At 40.8% G+C, this 24313-nt stretch overlaps 1 long non-coding RNA gene across 1 annotated transcript in view; it reads left to right on the forward strand.

Annotated features, from left to right (window-relative positions):
• The window catches only part of LOC132405818 (uncharacterized), a 31117-nt gene extending 8776 nt beyond the window's left edge, over positions 1–22341 (forward strand). The window contains exon 3 of the long non-coding RNA XR_009515978.1: positions 21548–22341. This is a non-coding gene — a long non-coding RNA (uncharacterized LOC132405818). The remainder of the gene's footprint in view (positions 1–21547) is intronic.
• The last annotated feature ends 1972 nt before the right edge of the window (positions 22342–24313 follow it).

Consider the following 24313-nt stretch of genomic DNA (forward strand, 5'->3'; position numbering starts at 1 on the left):
CACAAAGAAATGCTATAAAGCTGCAGGCAGATTCTTTTTCCATACAGTCCTTTCCTGTGCACAACAGGAGTGTACGGTGGAAGTGTCGGCAGAATTTATGTTTTCGCAGAACTGTGTGGGATGGACTGTACTCCATCTTTATAGTTCCTCAAATGCACTTCTGTTGCCTGAAGCCAATAGAAGGCATTTTTGCTTGAGATATCATTTAAAGGACAGGGCATCTAACTATTCAGCCTGTTTCAGTTCCTGCATTTGAGTCTGCCTAAATGACCTGCTGGCTCACAAGGGGAGGGCCCATAGCCCACAGTCTTCAGAACAAGAACTCTACTGGCTGGGTCAAGCTATCAAGTTACAAATCATGTCTGCAAATCCACTTTCACTGGGATGGTCATGTGTTTTGTTGGGTGGAATGGGGTGGGGTTGGGATGTCTCTGTTTTGATGGCAGAAGTGGAACATTTAGCAGGAGTTAAGATAGATTTCTCTGTTGACCAAACATTATTGACAAGAAAGGAAAGATTTGGTAGGAAGATAATATTTTAAATTCCAAACGTGGGCAAATAAAGCTACCAGTCAAATATGTGACAATTGGCATCATTGCCCCCAGACCAGGGTCAGCAAAATTCACTCAATTATAAAAGGCTCATGGAAGGACAAGAGGGATGTTCCATTTCACTGAAGATAGCGTGCCATGTACCTACAACTATCCTGCGTAACTACTGTATACATTTTCAGAGAAGAAATGTGAAGGTTGGGCTGGACAATAAATGCATTGTGAAGCTGGTAAATTCATAGATGCTACCGCTCCAGATCCTCCACCACCACACGTGCTAAGGGTGTGGCTAACATAAACAATTCAGTAATTAGAGAGAAGAAAAAAAGCCACGTCTTTCTCTAATTGTCTCATCCCCTCAGGTATTACACCTGCTCTGTTTGCAAAGAGAGGATTCGCGAGTTAAATGAAGGGTGACCTGCACAAATTATGAAATTGATTGGCTGATGTTTCAGTTCTTGAAGGAGATAAACTAGTGACCGGGCAATGTTAATAAGCTGATGTTTGTAGCTGTCATGATTGATTGCTCTGTGAGAGACAAAGAGACTTGTATCCTAATCTGTCGCCAGCTCTTCAAACTCATTACAAGCTCAGTGGCTGTTACCAAGCCCCAATCATTAAAATTGTTCTGAAGTAAATTGTTTTCATTTCTCATGAAGGTAATCACTTGAAAGCCAATTGGAATGAGAAAAACAGCAAACCAAAGTTTTGTTTATCTTGAAGAAAATCAGAAACTTGTGGTGATTAAAAATCAGGAGATAGAAGGGCTATCTGGTATACAGTATATCTTTCATTCAAATGATAATAGAATTTCAACCAAGGCAGTGGGGAAGCGGATCCAAGGGTTTTTGAGAGAAAAGAGGAAGAGGAAATGTCTACTTAGAGTTATGGAGTCGTAGAATAATGCAGCAGGGAACAGGACCTTAAGCCCAACTCATCCTGCCAACCATAGTGTCCACCAAACTAGTCCAGTTTGCTTGTGATTGCTCACATTCCTCTGAACCTCACTCCTGTATTCAGGTACTTATCCAAATGTGATTTCATTGTTATTATTGTATCAGCTTCAGCCATTTCCTCTGACAGTTCATTCCATGTATATAGCACTGCACATATGTGAAGAAGTTGCTCATTGGGTCCCTTTTAAATCTTTCATCTCTTAACTTAAAATTATACCCTCTAGTGTTTGAGTTCCCCTTCCCTGTTGAAAAGACTGTGTGCGTTCATTCTATTTATGTCCCTCAGGATTTCCTTCACCACCATTTTATCACCCCTCAATCTCTTCTTTTCCAAGGCTGCCTAACCTTTCTCTGTAACTCAGTCCCTCTGGTCTGACCAGTGTCCTCCTAAATCAGTTCTGTACTCTTTCCAGTTTAATGATATCAGTCTTTCCTATTACAGGGTGAACAAAACTGCACACAGCACTCCAAGTGCAGCCTCATCCACTTCCTGTAGAACTGCAGTTTAGAGTCCCAAATCCTATGCTCATTGCTTCTCTGATGAAGACCAGTGTGCCAAACACCTTCACTACCCTGATTACCTGTGAACCATGTACTTGTACTGCTACCTCCCTCAGAGACAACCAGTAACTGTATAATACTTTGCTCCAAGCTGGCACAAGGTCAATACTGGTGCTTGTAACGTTTTGTAGGTTCCAAACCATTCTCAAGTTGAAGGTCTCAAATGAATTTAATGGTCAAATTTCAGGGAATAAATAACTTGGTGTATTGGTAGATGAAAGTCAGCTGCCTTTTCTAGAGAGCTAGTTGTCATGTTCAGCTTGGTTAAGCTGGGAGCTGGAGTATGGTTCATAGTTCAAAGTTCAATGTACATTTATTAACAAAGTACGTATACATTCTATGATTTGTCTCCTTACAGGCAGCCGCAAAACATGAAATCTGAAAGAACCCATTTAGAAAAAATCCAACAAACACCCAGTGTGCAGATAGAGAGAAAAAAACAAATCCTGCAAACAATAAAAGCAAGCAACAGCATTCAGAATGAAATTGAGTCCATAGTTACAAAGCTCAGAGCAGCTGGAGCAGGCCCACAGCCTCAGCCTGAATGCGATGAAGAGCGGACCAAACGTCGTCGAACAGCGATCAGAAGTGGCCTAACCCTCTCTTCTGGTCCCAACATACTTCCTTTCCAGTCGATTAGGCTTGACGTTTAAATCATCCAAACATCGAGGCATTCCTCGCATGCGGACTTGGGCCCGGTCACATCGATATGCTCTGGGCCTGGACCCTGCTGCCACGCTTCAGCCCAGGCCTGACCTTTCCGAATCAGCCTAGTGCTTAGATCGATCAAACCTCGCTCTCAGTTTGGGTGGACCGGCCTCAAATCTCCTCCACTCAGACTTTCCTCAGCTTCACTCTCTGTCTTGAGTGTGCTTCTCCTTGAACTTCTCTGACTTCACATTGCATGCCTTGACCCTCAAGTCACCTTTGCCTTCGCTCACCTCTTCATTGTTTGTGGTGATCATTTAGCATAATTTTCCACAGAAAAAGTATTATTAATAGAGTATTTAGTTGTTATTCTTGCTTTATGAACTGCCAATAAGCTGTCATTACCCGACCCTGCACCATCTTAAACTGAAAGTACGGTTGGTATTGTTGGGGCATGGGGAATGGTAGCGAGGTGGGGGAGAAGATTCTGACAGCAATAATCATGTGGTCTGGAGGACCATGTAGCTCTGTTTTCTGCACAATGCAAATATTTCCTTCGTCAGCAGTCAGCAATGGCCACTTTAAGGTCTGGTGGAGTAGGTCAAGTGCTCGCTTGCCTAGTTCCTGATTCTTCTTCCTGTGTCCTTATGAGGTCATAAACTTCAAGGACATTTAGATAGGTTGCTCCATTGCATTTAAAATTTAATGCAAAGATTTATGGAGTGTTGCATTTAAGAAGGAAAATTAAGAAGAAGCACAACTCTAAAGAGGTAAAATAGACAAGTCAAGTCACTTTTATTGTCATTTCGACCATAACTGCTGGTAGAGTACATAGCAAAAATGAGACAACGTTTTTTTCAGGACCATGGTGTTACATGACAAAGTACAAAAACTAGACTGAACAATGTAAAAAACAACGCAGGATGACGAGTCAGCTTACAGAGAGGAGGTGTAGTGGTTAAAGGACTGGTGCAGAGCCAACAACCTGTCTCTGAATGTGAACAAAACAAAAAAGATGGTTGTTGGCTTCAGGAGGGCACGGAGGTGGTGAGTATGGAGCATCCTGTCAGAGGAAGTGGTAGAGGTGGGTAAAATAATGATGCTTAAAACCATGTTCTGTGTGACTTTGACTATGGAATGATTGTTGGTGCCAGATGGGGTGGTTTGAGTATCTCAGGAACTGCTGATCTCCTGGGATTTTCATGCATAACAGTCATCATCTAGTCAGTGGCTGTTCTGTGGGTAAAAATGTCTTATTTATGTGGAAGGTCAGATACGAATGGCCATACTGGCTGAAGCTGACAGGAAAATGACAGTCACTCAAACAACCACGTGTTACAACAGTGCTATGTGGAAGAGCAACTCTAATACCCACCACATTGAACCCTGAAGTGGATAGGCAGCAGAAGACCACAAACGTGCGCTCAGTGTCCATCTTATTAGATACAGGAGTTATCTAATAAAGAGGCTATTGAGTGTAGATCAGGCACTCATTGAGCCTGATACTTTTAATGTAAAAATCCCATGCTCACATACTCTGTAAAGAAGATCTGAAAATATGGCAGGAAATTTGGTAAGTCCTGTTATGCTTTGTTTGCCTAATTTGAGCCCAGTTTATGAAAGCTTTCCAGGTGGGCCATTGCATCCCAATTAAATCAGAAAACGTCAGGCTTTCTGGAAGAAGGACTTGCAGCAAGATACTAATATCAGTTGTCCTGAATAAAACATGTGAGAAAATGGCGTTTCAAATAAAATCAAATTTTGCTCCAGATAAACCATTTCAAAATGAGATTTCAGTTTGTACAAAATTATCTGACCTTTTCCTTATTTTCCCAAGCTTGAACAGCAGCTGGATCCTGCAGAGTTTACTTTCAAAGGGCCTGTGGGCTGCAAGCATCTCTTGTAAAGGACTGATGACATTTGAAGTATGCTTGTTATTTTTAAACTTACCAGCTTCTGTTAGTGGGTTTGATTTAGGAACAGACTGACACAAAATAGAAGCAACACTGCAGACCTCAAGCTGGTAGCTTTTAAGCAATTTATTTGTCCCTGTTCTAGCTCCCTGTGTACAAACCACAAAAAGTGAATGTTATAACAATTAATGTTCATCCAAAAACTGCTTTTACTATTCAGGTCAATGGAATTGATTATATGGGAGATGACTATGACTGGAGACTAGAGCACTTGTTTAAGAATAGGCTCCCATAGATGAATTTCTTCCCCTGTCTAACATGATCATCAATTCCACAGCCTCATCTCAAAACTTCTTTAGATTTCATAGATTTTCCTAAGTGTGCCATTGGAACAAGTTTCAATTTGCTGAAAGGCCATCAGCTTGAAGTGTTAGCTTTTTTGAAAAAAATCATTTTTGAGATTTGTGTGTCTCTGATAAAAGGCTCTTATTCATCTATGATGACCGTTAGGCAGATAAAAATGAACTATCTTCTTCAAGCGGATGCTGTCCTGTTGATGAAAGCATTCCTATTTTGTGGTTGACATGAGTTCCAGGAATTAGATCCAGTGATGATGAAGGACATTGGTTATATTTCTAAGACAGGATGATGTCTGATGTGAAAGGAGAAATGTAGATAATGGTCACCTTGCCCTTCTTGGTAGTAGAGGTTGTGGATAACACCAGTGTGTTTGAGATGGTACACTATGCAGACACTTTGGAAGGATAAAGGTGCCCATAAGATGGTTTGCTTTGCCCTAGATGTGGTCAAATCCAGGTAATGAGGAGGATGCTGTTCTGTCCTGATATTTGCCTTGTTATTGATGAATAGCCTTACATGTGTTCCGTGAGGGTTCATAATCTCTGATCATATTTTTGTAGCCACAATAGTTCTGTGGAAAATCTAGTTGAATTTCTGGTCAGTGATCACCACCAAGATACCAATGGTAGGAATCGGAGCAAATGCCAGGAGTAGTTAGTTAGACTCTGTTTTTCTGGGGATGGTTATTGCCTTTTTATTTTATGGCTCAATCATTATGTACTACTTCCTGCACCATGCATGTATGTTGTCCAGATGCTGAGGCATGGAATTTTTCATTTACTGATGGTTTACAAATGGAAATGAATACTGTCTCCAGAATTGTCCATTTTCTCACATATCTGGCATTGTAATACGTTGTTTGTGCTTCTCTCATTAGTCTGCTAGAATATCTTTAATCAGAACATCCTTTCCATCCACTGCTTGGAATCTCTGCTGACCAAGATCTTCAGTGAAACCCATTGTGTTTGTGACCATGATGGGTTATTTTTCTTGTATGCTTTGACCCCTCTATGGCATTTTCTTGGCCTGTCTCTTTCTAGAGTCACTTGTCCATGATTTAGTTCCACTTCCATAGCAACCAGCCTGCCCTCCCTCTTACCTTCTAAAGAAGCATCCAACCCTTTGTTACATTTCAAAGATTTCCGATTACCTTACATGTCAGTCCATACTGGTATCATGAATATTGTTCCACTTCTCTCTGCAGCTAACTCAACCCCACTGTCACAATTCCACAGTCCTACCTGATACCAGTGTTTAGACCAGACCCAATGGAATGCTGCAGCTACATCTACAGGACACCAAGTGTTTCAAAACCTCAGTGTCCTGCATAATCCTCGGTTCCAACTTACACATACAGCTTGTCTATTGTCAATTATTCTCTTACTGATGCAATTTTTACCCTAACCTCACATTCACTGCCACTGAGACAAGTTAATGACAAAGCAATGACGCTAAGTAAGGCTCTGATGCTGTACTTAGGTTTTCTGATAGCAGTGCTGTCATTGGCCGAATCAAAGGTGGTGATGAATCAGCATATAGGAGTGAGACTGAATACCTAGCCAAGTGGTCTCTCTCGCTCTCTCTCAATGTTGGCAAGACCAATGAGCTGATTATTGAACATAGGTGGAGGAAATAGAAGGTCCATCAGAGGTGAAGTGGAGCATCAACTTTAATTTGTTTGGTTTTATCATTTCAGAGGATCTGTCCTGGGCCCAGCACATAAACACCATTACATAGAAAGCACAGCAGCATCTCTACTTTATTAGAAGTTTGCAAAGATTTGGCATGTCATTTAAAACTTTGTCAGACTTCTATATATGCATGTTGGAGAGTATACTGACTACATGCATCGTTGGCTGGTATGGAAACACCAATGCCCTTGAGCAGAAAAAAGCCACAAAAAGTAGACAGCTCAGTCCATTATGGGGAAAACCCTCCCCACCTTTAAGCACATCTGCAAGGAGCGCTGTTGCAGGAAACAACTCCCACCAGGCTCTCTTCTCACTGCTGCCAACAGGAAGGAGGTGCAGGAGACTCAGATCCCACCCACCAGGATCAGGAACAGTTATTACCCCCTCAACAATCAGGCTCTTGAACCAAAGGAGATAACTTACCCCAATTTCACTCACCCCAACACAGAACTCATTCCACAACCTATGGATTCAATTTCAAGCACTCTGCATCTCAGGTTCATGATATTTATTGCTTATTTGTTTATTATTATTATTAATTTGTATTTTTTGTATTTGCTCATTTTGTTCCCGTTTGCACATTGGCTGTTTGTCCATCTTTGTTAAGGGTGGTTTTTCATTGATTCTATTGTGCTAAATTGTAATTACTGTGAATGCCTGCAAGAAAATGAATGTTGGGGTTGTATATGGTGTCACATATATATACTTACTGTAGATAATAAACTTATTTTGAATTTGTTCCCTCCAGACTCACTCCTCTGTCATCTGAGTTCATCGAAATATAACAGACTGTACTGGTCCTTATCACAGCCCTGACCATACATCAGCTCCAGTCTGTTCAGTTCCACTAGCTTCATTTCTGCTGGTGATACTGTGTTTAACCTCTTTACTGCTGTTGCTAAACTCTTTATGAGTCCTCCACTCAAACCCTCCAGCTCCAAAACCTCACCTTTCCTTATTTCCTTACAATACAGAAGGAGGCCACTTCAGTCAATACCAGTTTACAGAGCGATTGCCTCACTACTTTTCCCTGTAACCTCATGCCCCTCCCCCATATCAGCAACTTCCCCAAGATTCTACTACTCACTTCTACTGAAGGCAATTCACAGTGACCAATTAACCCATTACATGTCTTTGAGATGGTGGAAAGAACTGGAGCACTCAAGGGAAACCCATGCAATAATAGGACAGCATGCAAACTCCACATGGAGAGCAGCAAAAGTCAGGATGGAATCTGTACTGCAGGAGACACAGTTCCTTCCTATTGTTTTACCCTCCCGAGGAGATCTGCCTTCTTACACTACAGTATGACTGTAAGAATCATTGTCCCTACATTTGGAATCACTGTTTTATTCCTTCTGCATCATTACACGTCTCTCTGCCTTTTAATCAAAACCCATACAACATATAGCATAATTCTTCCATTGCTACTGGTGATCCTGTTTTCTGTGAAGGGCCTGAGAATACTTTCCATGTTGTGGGACTAGATAAATGCATGTTGTGTTAGTCATGGTCATGGAGTAGTACAGAATGGAAATTGGACCTTCTGCCCAGCTTGTTCATGCCAACCAAGATTCCCATCTAAGCTAATCTCATTGCTCTAAACCTTTCCTAACCTGGTGTCAGTCTAAGGTTCTTCAAAATGTTGTTAATGTACCTGCTTCAACCACTTTCTTTGGCAGCTCAAACCATATACTGATCTTTCCCCTATACCCTAAACCTATGTCCTCTGGTTCTTAACTTCCCAACCCCGGGAAAAAGGGTATTGTACTTCAAGGAAGTATTAAACATAACCATATAACAATTACAGCATGGAAACAGGCCATCTCGGCCCTTCTATTGGTGCCGAACGCTTACTTTCACCTAGTCCCACTGACCTGCACTCAGCCCATAACCCTCTATTCCTTTCCTGTCCATATCCCTATCCAATTTTACTTTAAATGACAATATCGAACCTGCCTCTACCACTTCTACCGGAAGCTCGTTCCACACTGCTACCATTCTCTGAGTAAAGAAATTCCCCCTCATGTTACCCCTGAACTTTTGCCCCCTAACTCTCAACTCATGTCCTCTTATTTGAATTTCCCATACTCTCAATGGAAAAAGCTTATCCATGTCAACTCTATCTATCCTGTCATAATTTTAAATACCTCTATCAAGACCCCCTTCAACCTTTTATGCTCCAAAGAATAAAGACCTAACTTGTTCAACCTTTCTCTGTAACTTAGGTGCTGAAACCCAAGTAACATTCTAGTAAATCCCCTCTGTACTGTCTCTATTTTTCCAATAATTCTGTGACCAGAACTGTATACAATACTCCAAATTTGGCCTTGCCAATGCCTTGTACAATTTTAACATTACATCCCAACTCCTATACTCAATACTCTGATTTATAAAGGCCAACATACCAAAAGCTTTCTTCACCACCCTATCCACATGAGATTCCACCATTAACTATGCACCATTATTCCTAGATCACTCTGTTCTACTGCATTCTTCATTGCCCTACCATTTATCATGTATGTCCTATTTGGATTATTCCTACCGAAATGTAGCACCTCACACTTATCAGTATTAAACTCCATCAGCCATCTTTCAGCCCACTCTTCTAACTTGCCTAAATCTCTCTGCAAGCTTTGAAAACCTACTTCATTATCCACAACGCCACCTATCTTAGAATCATCTGCATACTTAATAAGCCAATTTACCACCCCATCATCCAGATCATTAATGTATATGGCAAACAACATTGGACCCAGTACAGATCCCTGAGGCACACCACTAGTCACCGGCCTCCAACCTGACAAACAGTTATCCACCACTACTCTCTGGCATCTCCCATCCAGCCACTGTTGAACCCATTTTAAGTTGAATCCAGGACAGCTGCTGACCACAGTTTAATGATCCCTGTTTGAAAGCAGGCATCAGAATCAGTGTTCACTCCAAATCCTCTTCCAGTTCTAATGCCTTAAATGGAGAATGGCACTCTTGGTGAGGTATGGTACTCATGACAGCTGGCATATTTGAAACCAGATCCCAGCTGGGTCCAGCATCTAATGGTGTCTTGCTTCAGTCTTTGATGTTTTCCTGTGGACAGCAGTCGCCTGAAAAAGCCACAGTCTGGCAAATGGTTATATTCTTGTTTTGAATGGCTTATCTAAGGCACAAGTTGTGAATGAGATGAACAAGCTGTAGAAATGTGATGTCTATGAAGGTTGTCAGTCAGCCAGGCCATTGTATATCAAGCAGTAGTAAATCAAGGCAGCTGGACTCGCTTTGTTGTTTACGAGACATTTCACCACTTATCTGAGAGGCTTCTTCAGCTACTTACAATACAGTCCTAATATCTCTATCCCGGCATCTCCACAACATTTCACACTTCCATTCATGCAAAGATAAGACCAATGACCCTCTCATTCCCGCTATGACTCTTAATGACTCTCATGTGATTGCCATACCTTTAAACAACTCACAGAGTTTATAAGCCGGAAAACTACCCACCATAGATCAGAACTGAAGAAACCTCTTGGATGAGTGAAAAATGTATTCTAGACATCACTGCAAGTTCAGTTGCTTTAATTTACTACTGCTTGATGTAATATTAACATTTTATGAATAGTAGTATTTTGAAATAGAGAGAATCATTGTTTCTGAGGTGAAGCAGCTTAGCCACTTGAACAGTAGTCTGAAACGTTTTACATCCAGCTGCCTTTTTGCTTCCTCAATCCCAGACATCTCTACTCAACGGGGCGGGGGGGGGGGGGGCAAAAAAGTGAGCAGTACAGCATTCCCTAATGGTCTGGAGAGTGAGGTTGCGTCATTGCTTTTCAGACCTATCCTAAGGAAGGTGTGGTCTCAACAATATGCCCCATCCATAGCCTGGAGATTCCCACCTGCTTCAAAGGAGCACCAATCTTACTGGTGATCAAGAAGAGCACGAGAAGCTTCTTAACGACTGTTTCGTGGTGGCAGACACATCTATTGTGATGAAGTGCTTTGTGAGGTTGTTCATGGTTAGCATTAACTCCTGCTGCTGCAGTTTGCTTACCATCAAAACAGGTCGACAGTGGACACAGTCTCATTGGCTCTCCACTCAGCTGTGGAGCACCTGGAGAATAACAATACATACACCAGGCTGCTGTTTATTAATTACAACATCTCAACATCTCCTCAGTACTAATCAACAAGCATTAGAACCTGGGCCTCTATATCTTTGGTTTCAAATGGATTGTTGATTTTCTCATTGGAAAGTACAGATTGATAATAGCATTTCTTGACAATCTCTACAGGAGCACCTCAAAGATATGTGCTTAGCCCACTGCTTTATTCTCTCCACACCCATAACTGTAGCTAGGCACAGCTCAAGCACCATCTATAAATTCACTGATAAGACCATTGTGGTTGGCAGAATCTCAGAAGGCAGCGAGGAGGCATCCAAGAATGAGATGGATTAGCTGGTTGAGTGGTGTCGCAACCTTGCATTCAACATTAATAAAGCCAGGGAATTGATTGTGGACTTCAGAAAGCAGAAGTCAGAAGAACACCTCAGTCCTCACTCAGCGATCGGCAATGGAAATTGTGAGCTGCTTCATGTTCCTGGGTATCAACATCTCAAAGGTTCTACTTGGAGTTCAACATATTGATGCAATCATGAAGAAGTCATTCTACTTGAAAGAAGGCTTTACCTAATTCGGAATTTGAGGAGATTTCGGACGTTACCAAAGATTCTTTCATATTCCTACGGAGCATTCTGACAGGTTCCATCAACCATCTGCATTGGAAGAAATTGCAGGGGGATGTTGAATCAGTCAACTTCATCACATGCAGAACCACACCCACCATCGAGGACATCTTCAAAAGGTGATGCTTCAAAAAGGTGGCATCCATCATTATCTAACTATATTAAGGACCCTCACCACTTGGGGCATCCTCTCCTCATTACTGCTATCAGTAAGGTGGTACTGGAGCCTGAAGGCCCACACTCAATAGACAATAGGTGCAGGAGTAGGCAATTCGGCTCTTTGAGCCAGCACTACCATTCAATGTGATCATGGCTGATCATCCACAATCAGTACCCTGTTCCTGTCTTCTCCCCATATCCCTTGACTCTGCTATCTTTAAGAGCTCTATCTAACTCTTTCTTGAAAGCATCCAGAGAATAGGCTTCCACTGCCTTCTGAAGCAGAGCATTCCATAGATCCACAACTCTCTGGGTGAAAAAAACTTTTCCTGAATTCCGTTCTAAATATCCTACCACTTATTCGTAAGCACTCAATATTTTAGGAATAGCTTCTTCCTCTCCACCATCAGATTTCTGAATGGGCCATGAACCCAAGAACACAACCTCACTATTTCTTTATTAAACTATTTATTTGTTGTAACTTATGGTAATTATTACATCTTACACTGTACTGCCACCTCAAAAAGGCAAATTTCATAGCATACATTGGTGATAATAAACTTTATAGCAATTCTGATTGTGAATTTACTGTCAGGCCCCTTCTGTGTGAGGTAACTCCCAGGAAACTCCATAAGTTATCCACCACGACTACCATTTTCTGTGTACTCTGATGGTTTTAGAATCATGACTTGGTCCCTCTGTATAACCCCTTTCCCCCCTCTTTTCACTCACAACTCTTCCCCCTCTATATGAAGCAGTGAGTGTTGTGGCAATCACATTGATGGTCAGTACTAAACCATCATGTCAGAATATTGCAGAACTCTAACTTGCACAAAGTTCCCACTTAGCCTGATCCTTACATTTTGATTTATTCCCTTCAAATCAAAGAAACGCTTTGCTCCAACTGTCACAAAAGGCATGTTTTCCTGGTGGCCACCCATTTTAATTTTACTTCCCATTCCCATTCTGACAAGTCAGCCCATGGCGTCCTCTACTGCTACAATGGGACCACTCTCAGGCAGGAGGAGAAATTCTATCTGGTTAACCTACAAACTGATGGCATGAATATCCCCCTCCAGCTGTTCTCTTTTACCATTCCTTTTTCTGGTTCTCCTCTTACCCCTTTTCTTCCCCTCACCTGCCTATCCCTCTGATGCCATTACTCCTTCCCTGTCACCCATGGCCCACTGTTCTCTCCTATCAGATTCTTTCCCCTTCAGCCCTTTATCGCTTCCACCTTTCACTTCCTAGCTTCTGACCACCCCTCCCCCACTCTCCAACATTTCCCCTCCCTGGCTTCACCTATCCTGCCAGCCTGTACTCCTTCCTCTCTTATTCTTGCTTTTGCTCCTTTCCTTTCCAGTCATGATGAAAGGTCCTGGCCTGAAATGCCGGCTGTTTCTTCATCCTCATAGATGCTGCTTGACCTTCTGAGTTCATCCAGTATTTTGTGTGTTACTCTGGATTTCCAACATTTGCAGAATCTCTGCACTCGGGTGCAAATTGTCCAAATGTCAACAGGTGGCAGTCAAATTCCACACTGCCTCACACATGAGGCAGTGACTGATCCTGGATTGGAGTACAACAACAGCAACTGACTCAGGATAACTTCTATGTCAGAACTTATTTGGGGATACAATTGCACTGATGTCAATTGACGTTACGGCACAGATCAATAATCGCTGAATAATCCTTGTGTATAATTTCCCAGCTCTGACCGACTTTGGCATGCACTTCCCATTAGCTCTGAGTGATTTCAAATGATACCTACTGAGGTTCTGACTGGTTTGGGGGTACAGTTCCACTGGGTCTAAGTGATGTTGGTGTAAAATTCCACAAGTTTTGATTGACTTTGGGGGTATTGTGCACCTGAGTGAGTTATTTTGGAATTTGGTTCAACAAGTTCTGATTGACTTCGGAGCCTGCTCTGCACACTTCTATTGAACTTGGATTACTGCCCTTCTAGTTCAATTGTTCCACAAGAAGGATTTTGCTGTTGATTGGAAAAGCTAGGCTTGCTGCTTCTGAACTTTTTTTCTATTCTTTTTTCATTACTATCTCTCTAAGCTGCTGCTATTTAGACTAAATAAAAAAAAATAGAGGGCCAAGGAAGTTTTGTGATTATTCCCTGATTTCACCAACTGAGCAGTTGGCCAAAGTCTTGCTGTCCCCAATAGTTCAGATGAAAATTAATAATCTCCAGAAATTATTTGTAGATGAACAGGGGCTTCTTTGGACATACTTTCCTGCTCAGACATATGAAATATGAATTGATATAGAATTATAATTGTTCTATCACAATTAATGAAATATATGTAATATTGTTACTGATGCTTTTGGTCTCTTTCTATTACCAAGTCCAATTTACCAAGTCTAAACCTGTGGTAATTTTCCCAAAGAATTTTTTGTCATCAGAATTCCCATAAATTTTCCCACAGCAAATGGACTTCAAAATGAAAAGATAAAATAAACCATCCTGTGTAGGAAATCTGAAGCAAGAACAGAAAAAGCTGTAAGCACCCAGCATATCAGGCAACATCTGTGGGAAGGTGTCACGTGCTCTCTCTGTTTTTTTTCCCCCAAGATGCTGTCTGACTTGAGTGTTTCCAGCATGTCCTATTTTTACACGGACATTTATTTTCATTATCCAGTTTTCCTGTGCTGTCGTGTTGGTAGAAGAGTTGAATGATGAAGGAAGGTTGGATTAAGACATGGATTTCCTTGTGGTAGTTTGTGATTATTTTTATTATCTTCTATGAATAAACCTGAACCTGTATTGTTTGAATTTTAACAACGTGCCCAATATAACACACGGCAGAACATTCCATCTTCTTTATTGTTAAACATATGTAAGATTCCAACATAGCTCATTGCATCAGAGAATACATATACAGTAATCAAATGTACCGATACTTTTCATTACAACCCAGTTAGCGAAGTAGACATTAACAGTAGGATATTGGATAGTTAACCTCAAATTTAAATCCAGAAACAGCACAACATCATAAAGAATTAACCAAACAAAACAGTGGAATAAATCTCTTAAAGCTTATCTTTTAAAACTTGAAATTGTGTCTGCTCAGCAAGGAGAGATCTGAGTTTGTTTGCATATGAGATAAATAAAACTTTTGTGATGCCCAATAAACCAGTAGTGTTCAAAGGTAACACAAAATAAACTGTAGCATTAATACTATAGGGACAATCTGATTTGATGTTCTACTTGTCAGATAGATTGATCAACGCTACGCTTCCAATCAATGGACATCAAAGCTTGTTAGAAACCAACAGGAGGAATGTTAATGATGAGTTTTTAAAAAATTTGACACTGTTTCAGTGCTGCAGATATTAAAGAATGGATTCAGATCTGGTTCAGAGGATTTATAATTTAATTGATGTTTTCTGATTGGATCTAAGCAGCACTTTCTCCGCAGACTGTTCCAGTAGGTTTACAGGAAGTGGCATCTCTTAGCAGTTTTTCAGTTAAGGTATTAGCATCTCAAGCAAATGCTGTAGCAATGCAAAAACATGGTCACTTCATTTCTAACCAGCTGCCCTGACTTAGAATTAAAGATTTAATCAGTTTTTCAGCTCAGGTATTAGCATCTCAAGCAAACGCTGTAGCACTGATAAGACATGGTCACTTCATCTCTAACCAGCTGCCCCGACTTTTAATTGAAGATTTAATCTCCATTTAAGACACGGTGATGACAACAAAAACCTTGAATAAGGATTCCACTTCCGGTGGATTCTGATGTGTTCCTCAAAGACTTTTACATGAGGTAAGCTGTAAATGAACAGAGAAGGGCAGAAGGCATTATGGTGGTGGTGCTGTGGAAATAGCATAGCAATTATAACCACTATTCATTCCTAAAGGAGGGGAGATCTTATAGGTCAGAATATGACCAAGGAGATCTTTAAACTAGTAGAGAATATGAATAATTACCAGGTGGTCAATGGAATCAATTTGGGAAAATAATAACAAGAACTGTGAAAAATATGGGCTATGAAGGAGGGAAGGGTTAGCATGATCATGGAGTAGGTTTATGTAGGTCAGCAGGACATCTTGGGCTGAAGGGTCTGTAAAGTGCTGTATTATTCACTCACCTCAGAATAGACAAGGACATGCTTTTGGGAAACAGATTTAATGTCTTTAAGAGTTTAAAAGCCTGTTTGTTTTATGCTCAGTGAAGGCAGGGGGAGAAATTACAATGGCTTGGAGCTTTTTAGGAATCTGTGGATAGGGAGGAACCAGATCACTGGATTTTGGCAAGAGGAAGTATGGAGATGCAGGTGAAGGGTTAATGATGATGTACAGTGGATATTTTCTTTATTATTTTTTTGGGAGGTGTGTGCACCACTTGTAATGGAAACATTTATTGTCCATCCCAAGCTGCCTCAGAACTGCTACTTGTTGGTGGGCCGAAGACAATTACAGGCCATAAAAAGTTATGACATAAGGGTATTAGTGAATTAAATAGGTTTTTACACCAACTGGGTAGTTTCATTGTAACTGTTACTGAGACTAGTTTTTCTCTCCTGCTCACCACAGCAATCAAAGTGGACGTTTTTATAACATGTTTATTAAATAGCAGCCTTTGGTATGGACTGTAAAATCAGAATATTGGCCATTATGTTCAGATATGGCCCAAGTGCAGAGCGAGAGACGCTGAAGTGGGTTGATAGTTCACAGACTTCAACACGAACAGAGTTAGAGGGAAAAAGAAAACAATAAACGCCAGGCCAAACAAGGCTGTTAACTAAAACTCTCAAATGGAAAATGAAGCCAACACTGCGGCTGAAAGGAATAACTAACTATAAAACAAAAACCACTGGTCTTTGAGTCAGTTGACTCGAACGTCCAATTTCTCAGGCAAGCAGGCAGTGAAATGTTTCTGTGCCTTGCTCAAGTCTCAACAAGTGTTACGATGAAAAGAATGGTTAAATACCATCAAATGAAATAATAATTACCTGACACATGCATATTCATGAGTGCAATTGTATCTGCTGTGCTGCAGAATCCCTGGTAGTGACAATATCAAACCATTGAAGAACATAGGGATGCATTGTGACAAGAAAATGTTATCACCAGAGGTGCTGTTTTCTACTGATGGCAAACCAAGGCAAACACAATGAGTTGCACAACTCAATGTATGACATTAAGCAACAGGAAAAAGGTAAATTACTCCTGAGATTATCCTACAATTCCCATCATTGTTAACCAAGCAATGTATTAAGCAGAACAGGGGCTCATGTGAAACAAAGCAAAACCCGTGATTACAATGGGAAAGTTGAACCCACATATAGATTAGCTGAGGTAGTAAAGGGATTACCTTTATTAAATCAGTTCAGAATGTTTTGTAACACAGTAAATTTTTTACTCACAAAGGAACCAGTGATATTTAGTTTAGCTTTTTGGACTAAACCAGAAGAGGCTGATTATCTCAAAGCAGGGGAATAATATCCTTAAAGTAATGATTCATTCACAAAGGGGACAGAGAAATCTAAACTCAGATCTGAATGCAGATGGTCAAAGGCAGTGACTTTCAGCCTTGCCATGTGGAAAAAAGGCCACTCTATGTAAAAAAATTTTGCTTTAAGTCCTCAGTTCTTGACCGCTCTAGCACTGACAAAAATTTCGACCACTACCATCGTACCTTTTATGTTAAGATGTTAATAATTTCTATTAGATCCTTACACAACTCTGTTCCAAAGAAAACAGCCTCACCTTTTCCGATTTATCCACATGAAGTGCCTCATCTTTGGAATCCTCTGCTAAATCATTGATGTCACAAACCTGGTGAAGGAACAAAAAGGGATCTATGGAATGCTACTGGGATTGGAGGGCTCAGGTGATAAGGAGAGATTGGATAGGTGATGAATTTTTTTCCTGGATCTGATAAAATCATGAGGAGCCCTTTACAAGGTGATCAGCCAAAGCTTTTTCCTGAGGGTAGGAGAGGAGATAGGTTTAAACTGAGAAGTGGAAAGAATTTAATGGGACCTGGAGGGGAACTTTTTCACACAGAACCTGGTGAATATATGAAATGAGCAGCCAGAGGAGGTGGTAGAGGCAGGTACAATTATGGCAGCTATAAGGATTTTGACACAGTTACCTGGAAAGTTTCAGAGGGATAGGGGCCAAATACAGGTAAATGGGGCTCGCTTGATTGGCATGGAACGGTTGAGCCAATGCTGGATAACTCTTTGACTCTAAATCTCTCCAACATCCTGTCAAGAGGTCTTGCTAAAATATAGTGTTCAGAACAGGACAATGAAACAGTATTTTTATAAAAATCCATTCTTCCCTGCTCTTTGTGACTTATAGCTCTATTTATGAATTTTAAGTTCCCAAAAACTTTCTAAATAAATGGTGGCATATTAGTTCTGATTTTCCAAGAAGGCACTAGTGAAGTTTAATAGACAAAGAAATTACACAACTACAGACTGTGAATTTCATGTTGGTGATAGGATAATTACTAGAATCCATTATCTGGGCTACAGTGAAATGTATAGGCTTATTAGGGGAAGTCAACATGGTTTTGTAAAAGGTACCTCATGTCTAACCAACCTAATTGAGTTTCCATGACAGAATCACTGAGGTGGCAGATAATGAAGGATCAATGGATGCCTTATAAATGGATTTTCTTAAGGCATTTAATTAGATTTTATAGAAAAGATATCTAGTTAAAATCAGGCTACAAGAAATTAGAAGCAATCTTGATGAGAGCTTATAACTCCGTTGGTTAGATAACTGACTAAATGAACATTCCTTGAGAAGTGTAAATTCTTCATTGAGGGTTGCTCATTCTCTCTGCACCTAAGTATATATGAAACATATTACAGTACTTTGGTGATAAGTATGTAAATACTATTTGCTCTCTACAACTAAAAAAGAGATAATGCCAGTGATAAAAATACATTCCATTACTTAACCATTTCTTTATAAAAGTGAAGTTTGGATAACAATGTCTTCACTCAGATTTCAATTCACTGCTGCTTGAATTGTCAAAGCTTATAACCAAGCATAGGGGGCCACCCATTTAGAATGGAGAAGGCGAGAAACTTCTTTCAACAGAGAATGGTGAATTTGTGTATTTCGTTGCTCCAGGCATCTGTGGAAGCCAGGTCATTGGGTATATTTAAGGCAGAGGTTGGGGCAAGACAGGTTATGGTGAGAAGGCAGGAGATTGGGGCTGAGATGGAAATGGATCAACCATGATGAAATGGCAGTGCAGACTCTATGGGTCAAATGGCCTAATTCTGCTCCTATATCTTATAAAACAGTCACTGAAATGTATGAAAAGAAATTCAGATTGCTTCACACCTTAATCTGTAATCTTTGAGGATTCATTGTAGGTGAATGAGATTGTAAAACTCATATAACCAATTAAGCTGCTCTTCTTACATCCCTTGACTTTAATTGCAGCAATGATATTTTCTGCTAACCAATGTAATTGATTCACTATCACCAGTCTAACAGTACTGCAGCAGTGCTCCACCTGTTTGGCTAGTTAGTTTCTTTTTCCCTTTTATGGGATTTGTTGACTGGTTATATTTATATTCCAAGCTAAAATTTCCTTGGAGATTCCGATATTTCTTTTCATTGGTGGGATATCTTTAGGAAGCCCAGATAAATATTGAAAGCAGCTGTGTAGAATATTTTTTTCTGACATTTCTTTCCATCAATCTGTGCAGCCTGCTGGTAGTTGTTTCTTCTTGGTGTTAAATCCCTCTCCCAGATTGCTAGATCTGAATCATATCATGAAAGCAATCTCAGAGAGACAGTCTTTTACAGGCCTGAAGTTCTACTTCAACAGCAGGAGATGTCCATTCAGTAGCTCTCAGGTTGCAGATGAAGACTCCATTCCAAAATAGGGAATTGCTTGAGGTGTTTAGGATCTGATTATCAGGAAGGCAGCTGGCCCACAGTTGGATCAAATACAGCAGGTATATTGGTGGAACCATATGCCACCCTGGTGGAGACCAAATCCTAGAAGGACTGAAGAAAACAGGAAATCAAAATGTTTTGATGTACTCTAAGATCCACAAGTCCTCATTTTCTCCAGAAAAGCTCTGGATGTATCCTCAAATGAAATTGTGTCCTCTTACAGTTGACAGGAGTCTGCAGAGACTTACAAAAAATCCCTCTCCCTTTTTGAGCCGTAGAGTTCCACTTGTCAAGAGTCTTCAGCAAACCTCCAACACATTGATCACAATGACTGTGTGTGACACTGGCCAATAACAACAACAACAACTTGCTGTTATAACCTTCACCAAAGTATAGCCATTCAAAATCTGACACTGAGCCAGGAAGTCGACTTTGGATCAGGTAACCAAATGCTTGCCAAGAACTGTATTTTTTCATTAATGTGTTAAAACAGGAGGAAAGGATGAAGTGGCAACACAATTTGGTAAAGGAATTCTGGGCTTAACTGCTTGACGGCCAAAGCCATGTCTGTCAATGGTAAGGTGAAGGACAATAGGATGCACAAGAACCCAGAGTTAGGGGAATAGAGAGGGAATATAATTGGGGTTGATGGAAATTTATATATCCACATCAAAATCCATTAGTTTCAAAGAAAGTGGTACAAAATCTGGAGAGGGAATTTTGCCACCTATGTTTCAAGTCTTGTATTGTAAGTGGAAATAGATTTGGAATTGGTTTATTATTGTCACATGCACCAGTGAAGAGCTTGTCCTGCATACTATTCATACAGATCAGTTCACTCACATGGTGCATTGAGGTAGAACAAGGTAAAACAATAATATAATTACTGAGAAAGTGCAACGTAGGCAAATAATAAGGTGCAAAATCAGAGTGAGATAGTTTGTGAGGTCAAGCACCCAACTTATTATACCAGGGAACAGTCTTTTAACAGCAGGATAGAAGCTGTTTCTCGGCTTTAGCATTTTCTGCCTGATAGAAGCAGGGAAAGGAGAGAATGTCCGAAGGGGGTGGGGTCTTTGTTATGCTGTCCGCTTAACTCAGGCAGCCGGACGTATCGACAGAGCCCATGGAGGAGAGGCCGGTTTCCATGACGTGCTGAATTGAGTCCACAACTCTCTGCAGTTTCTTGTAGCCATGTGCAGAGCAGCTGCCATATTAAGCCATGATGCATCCAGACCGTATAACTTCTAAGGTGCAGCAATAAAAATTGTTGAGGGCCAGCAGGGATGAGCCACATTTTATTAGCCTCCTGAGGACCTTTCTTGCATCATGCCCCACTGGTATCGATAGAAAGCAAAATTCCATTCTTTGCTCTCTGCCTTCCTTTATCTCCCTACATAGCACAAGAAGTAGGGAGTTACGTTTGAAAAGGAATATCCCACTCATGGAGGCTGTCAAGTGCTTCTTGCAAAGCTGAACTCTCTGATAATTCAGTGTCTTTGATAATGTGATAAGCTTGGTGGTGACCTCAGTGGTTCTGAATGAAAAGCTACCTACTGTGAAATTAATATTTGAAGAAAATACTTTAATTCTATTTATTCTTCTTGCATCTATGTTATTGAGCTCACGGTAGAGAGAGGGACTGAACATCTTGGTGTAAAACTACATTCTCAGTAACCTAGCAACTAGCGTACTTGATCAGTTTGAACATTTTTTAATGTATTTAAACATCTAAAGGATATGGCCCTCTCATTATGAATTGTATTATATTATATTATATATCAGGGAGACATTGATACATAAGTTAATTGATCTCCATACTCTCAATATTCCCTCCTCTACTCTATTTGGTTTTGAGATAGTAGCATTTGAATTATATTCTCCTGAGCATTTGAGATGCAGCATCTTTAATTAATTGAGTCTGCTAAAATGAATTTAATATAGCCAGGCAAATTACTGGACTCTTGATACTGTCATGTAATCAACTACTATTGCAAACTAATGTGCATTTAAACCTTAGAAACTTTATTGCCGAACTGTTGCAGCTAAAGAATTCTCTTTTCTTATTTACTTGTTTAGAGATGCAATGCGGAACAGGCCCTTCCTGCCCATTGAGAAGATCTTGACTGGTTGTATCACTGCCTGGTACAGGAACTGTACCAACCGTGGTTGCTGGGCACTGCAGAGAGGAGTATGGACAGCCCAGTGCATCTGTGGATGTGAACTTCCCTCCATTGAAGACACTTATTGCAGCAGGTGTGTAAAGAAGGCCTGGAGGATCATCGGAGACACCAGTCACCCCAGCCATAAACTCCTTCAGGGGTTTCCATCTGGCAAATGCTACCAATAGTATTAAAGCCAGGACTAGTAGGCTACGGGATAGCTTCTTTCTACAAGCCATTAGGCTTATAAATTCACATGTCTGTGTATCGCAACAGAGTCAAAACGCAAAGATTTTTACTCTCTACATTGTGGGATAGATATAAGATTTAAATATATTCAAATTTTATATTTCCAATTCAAATTCAAATGCAGGGCAGCCACACGACCCTACGACCCACTGATTTAACCCTAGCCTAATCACAGGCAACTTACAATGACCATTAACCTACTTACTGGTGCATCTTTGGAATGTGGGGTGCAACCAGAAGACCAGGAGGAAACCAACACACTTCACAGGGAGGACGTACAAACTTTCTTACAGAGGACGCTGGAATTGAACTCCGAAATCTGACACCAAAGCTATAATAGTGTCACGCTAACGGGCCTCCCGTCATCATTATTCAGATTTGTGGTCATCATTAACTTTTGGTCAGACTTTATTCTTTCATTCCAGACTAATTGCTCATAACTTTGTCTAAACGGCCATTATGAAGGCGTATGAATTGTTTTTCAAGCTTAGAGTGTCCTCAGTGAATGGTGGATGTGTGGTGGTAAGGGGGGGGGGTGGTGGTGGTAAGACACAATTTTAAAAGGGCAAGGTGGGATATTGGTTCCATCTTGTTGCTTTCCGGGCTGTTGTGTGTTAAATTGTTTATCCTTGCACACTGCATGCTGAATAACTAATGAATTATGAAATGTGTGCTCTCTAAACAAGACAGTGCACTATTGCCTAATCCATCTGTCACTCATGTACTCTATACATTTCATAGCTGTTAGCAGCAGGCGTCCTATTACAAGTCATCTGCAGGTTACTGCAGAGCTCTGTTCCTGTCAACTTCTTCTGAACGAACAGCCCACAAGTTGCAAATGTCACCACAAACTGAATTCACATATGGCAGAAACTGCCTACAGCCACATAGCAGCTGGCAGACCCATCCCACCAGAGTCCCAAATGCTCATTTGAATGTGCAGGCTGTACATAAGTCAGGAGTTCATCAGCTTGGAAGGACCAGTACATCTTGCTTAAATAGTATTTTAGCAAGCCTTGTTTTCTATGTTTTTCATCTATTTGTGAGTTTGTCTGTACCTCCTGCACCGACCTAATTAAGTGGCCAGTGAGTGTATGTTCAAGGACTTCTGTTGCTGTAGCCCATCCACTTCAAGGTTTGACATGCTGTGCATTCAGAGATGCTTTTCTGCACACCTCTGTTGTAATATGTGGTTATTTGAGTAACAGTTGCTCTCCTGTCAGCTTGAACAATGTCCGGCCATTCTCCTCTGACCTCTCTCACTAACAAGGTGTTTTTACCCATTCACGGGATGTTTTTTGTGTTCCGCACTGTTCTCTGTAAATCCTGGACTGTTGTACATGATAATCCTAGGAAGTCAGCAGCTTTAAAACACCCCGTCTGGCACCAACAATCACTCCACAGTCAAAGTGACTCAGATCACATTTCTTTCCCATTCTCATGTTTGGTTTGAACAACGACTGAACCTCTTGACTGTATTTGCATGCTTTTATGCATTGAGTTGCTGCTATGTGATTGTCCTATTAGATAATTGCAATAATGAGCAGATATACCTAATAAAGTGGCCACTGGAGTGTATTCCGTGTACTAGCAATTGCATAAGACAGTGTAAATATATAATTGTTCCTGGACACAAGTGTGTCAGAGCCTGTGTATGTAGGTGTGTTTTCTCCTTTGTGCTGTTTAGAACCATTATTCTTCTGTAACAGCCTCCAGTTTTTGAAAGGGTCCAATGTCACAGTGACCTAAGTTGAACCTTGCCTTCTGTGACTGTGTGGAGCTTACAGGTTCGCCCTGAAACCGTGTGAGTCTCCCCTGCGTGCTGCATGTCAATTAGTCAAAGAATCGAGGGTGGGTAGAAGGGGGGAATAGGGCGCAAGCTGACGGAAATTTGATTAGACTAAAACAAGGAGTAGTGTAAGTCTCTAAAGCTGTGGTTGGCGCAGACTCGACAGGCTGCTTCTGAGAGGTATGATTCTACAATTTTGCTCTGAAGCAGTAACTTGCTTTTGCCAAAGCTGATATTTGTTTTCACCATACCTCAAAATTTTTGTATCCGCCCCCCCAATGCTGCCTCAAAGCATCACTCCAAATGCTTGTGGCTGATAACATCTTGGTGAGAGTCCGCTAACAAACACTGCTGCTGTTGAATCATGTCTTTGAGACCTTGTGAGACTAACAGGAAAATGCTTAAAAATAAACAGAAGTAAAATGATCCTCATAGTCTATGATGCAACCCTTGACTTTGGGATATTCATCCTAATGGAGCTGATGGCCAAAAATCAATTAGAAAGCAGTTATAAAACCTTTCAGCTCCTGCATTCAGAATTGTAATCTCACTGAGAAGAACAGTTCTTGAGCAACACACTTGAACTATTCTTTTAGATCTAATCACATTAGTTACATTAGTCTAGTCCTGACGAAGGGTCTCGGC

The sequence above is a fragment of the Hypanus sabinus genome, chromosome 16 (assembly GCF_030144855.1).
Source record: "Hypanus sabinus isolate sHypSab1 chromosome 16, sHypSab1.hap1, whole genome shotgun sequence".
Lineage (NCBI taxonomy): Eukaryota > Metazoa > Chordata > Chondrichthyes > Myliobatiformes > Dasyatidae > Hypanus > Hypanus sabinus.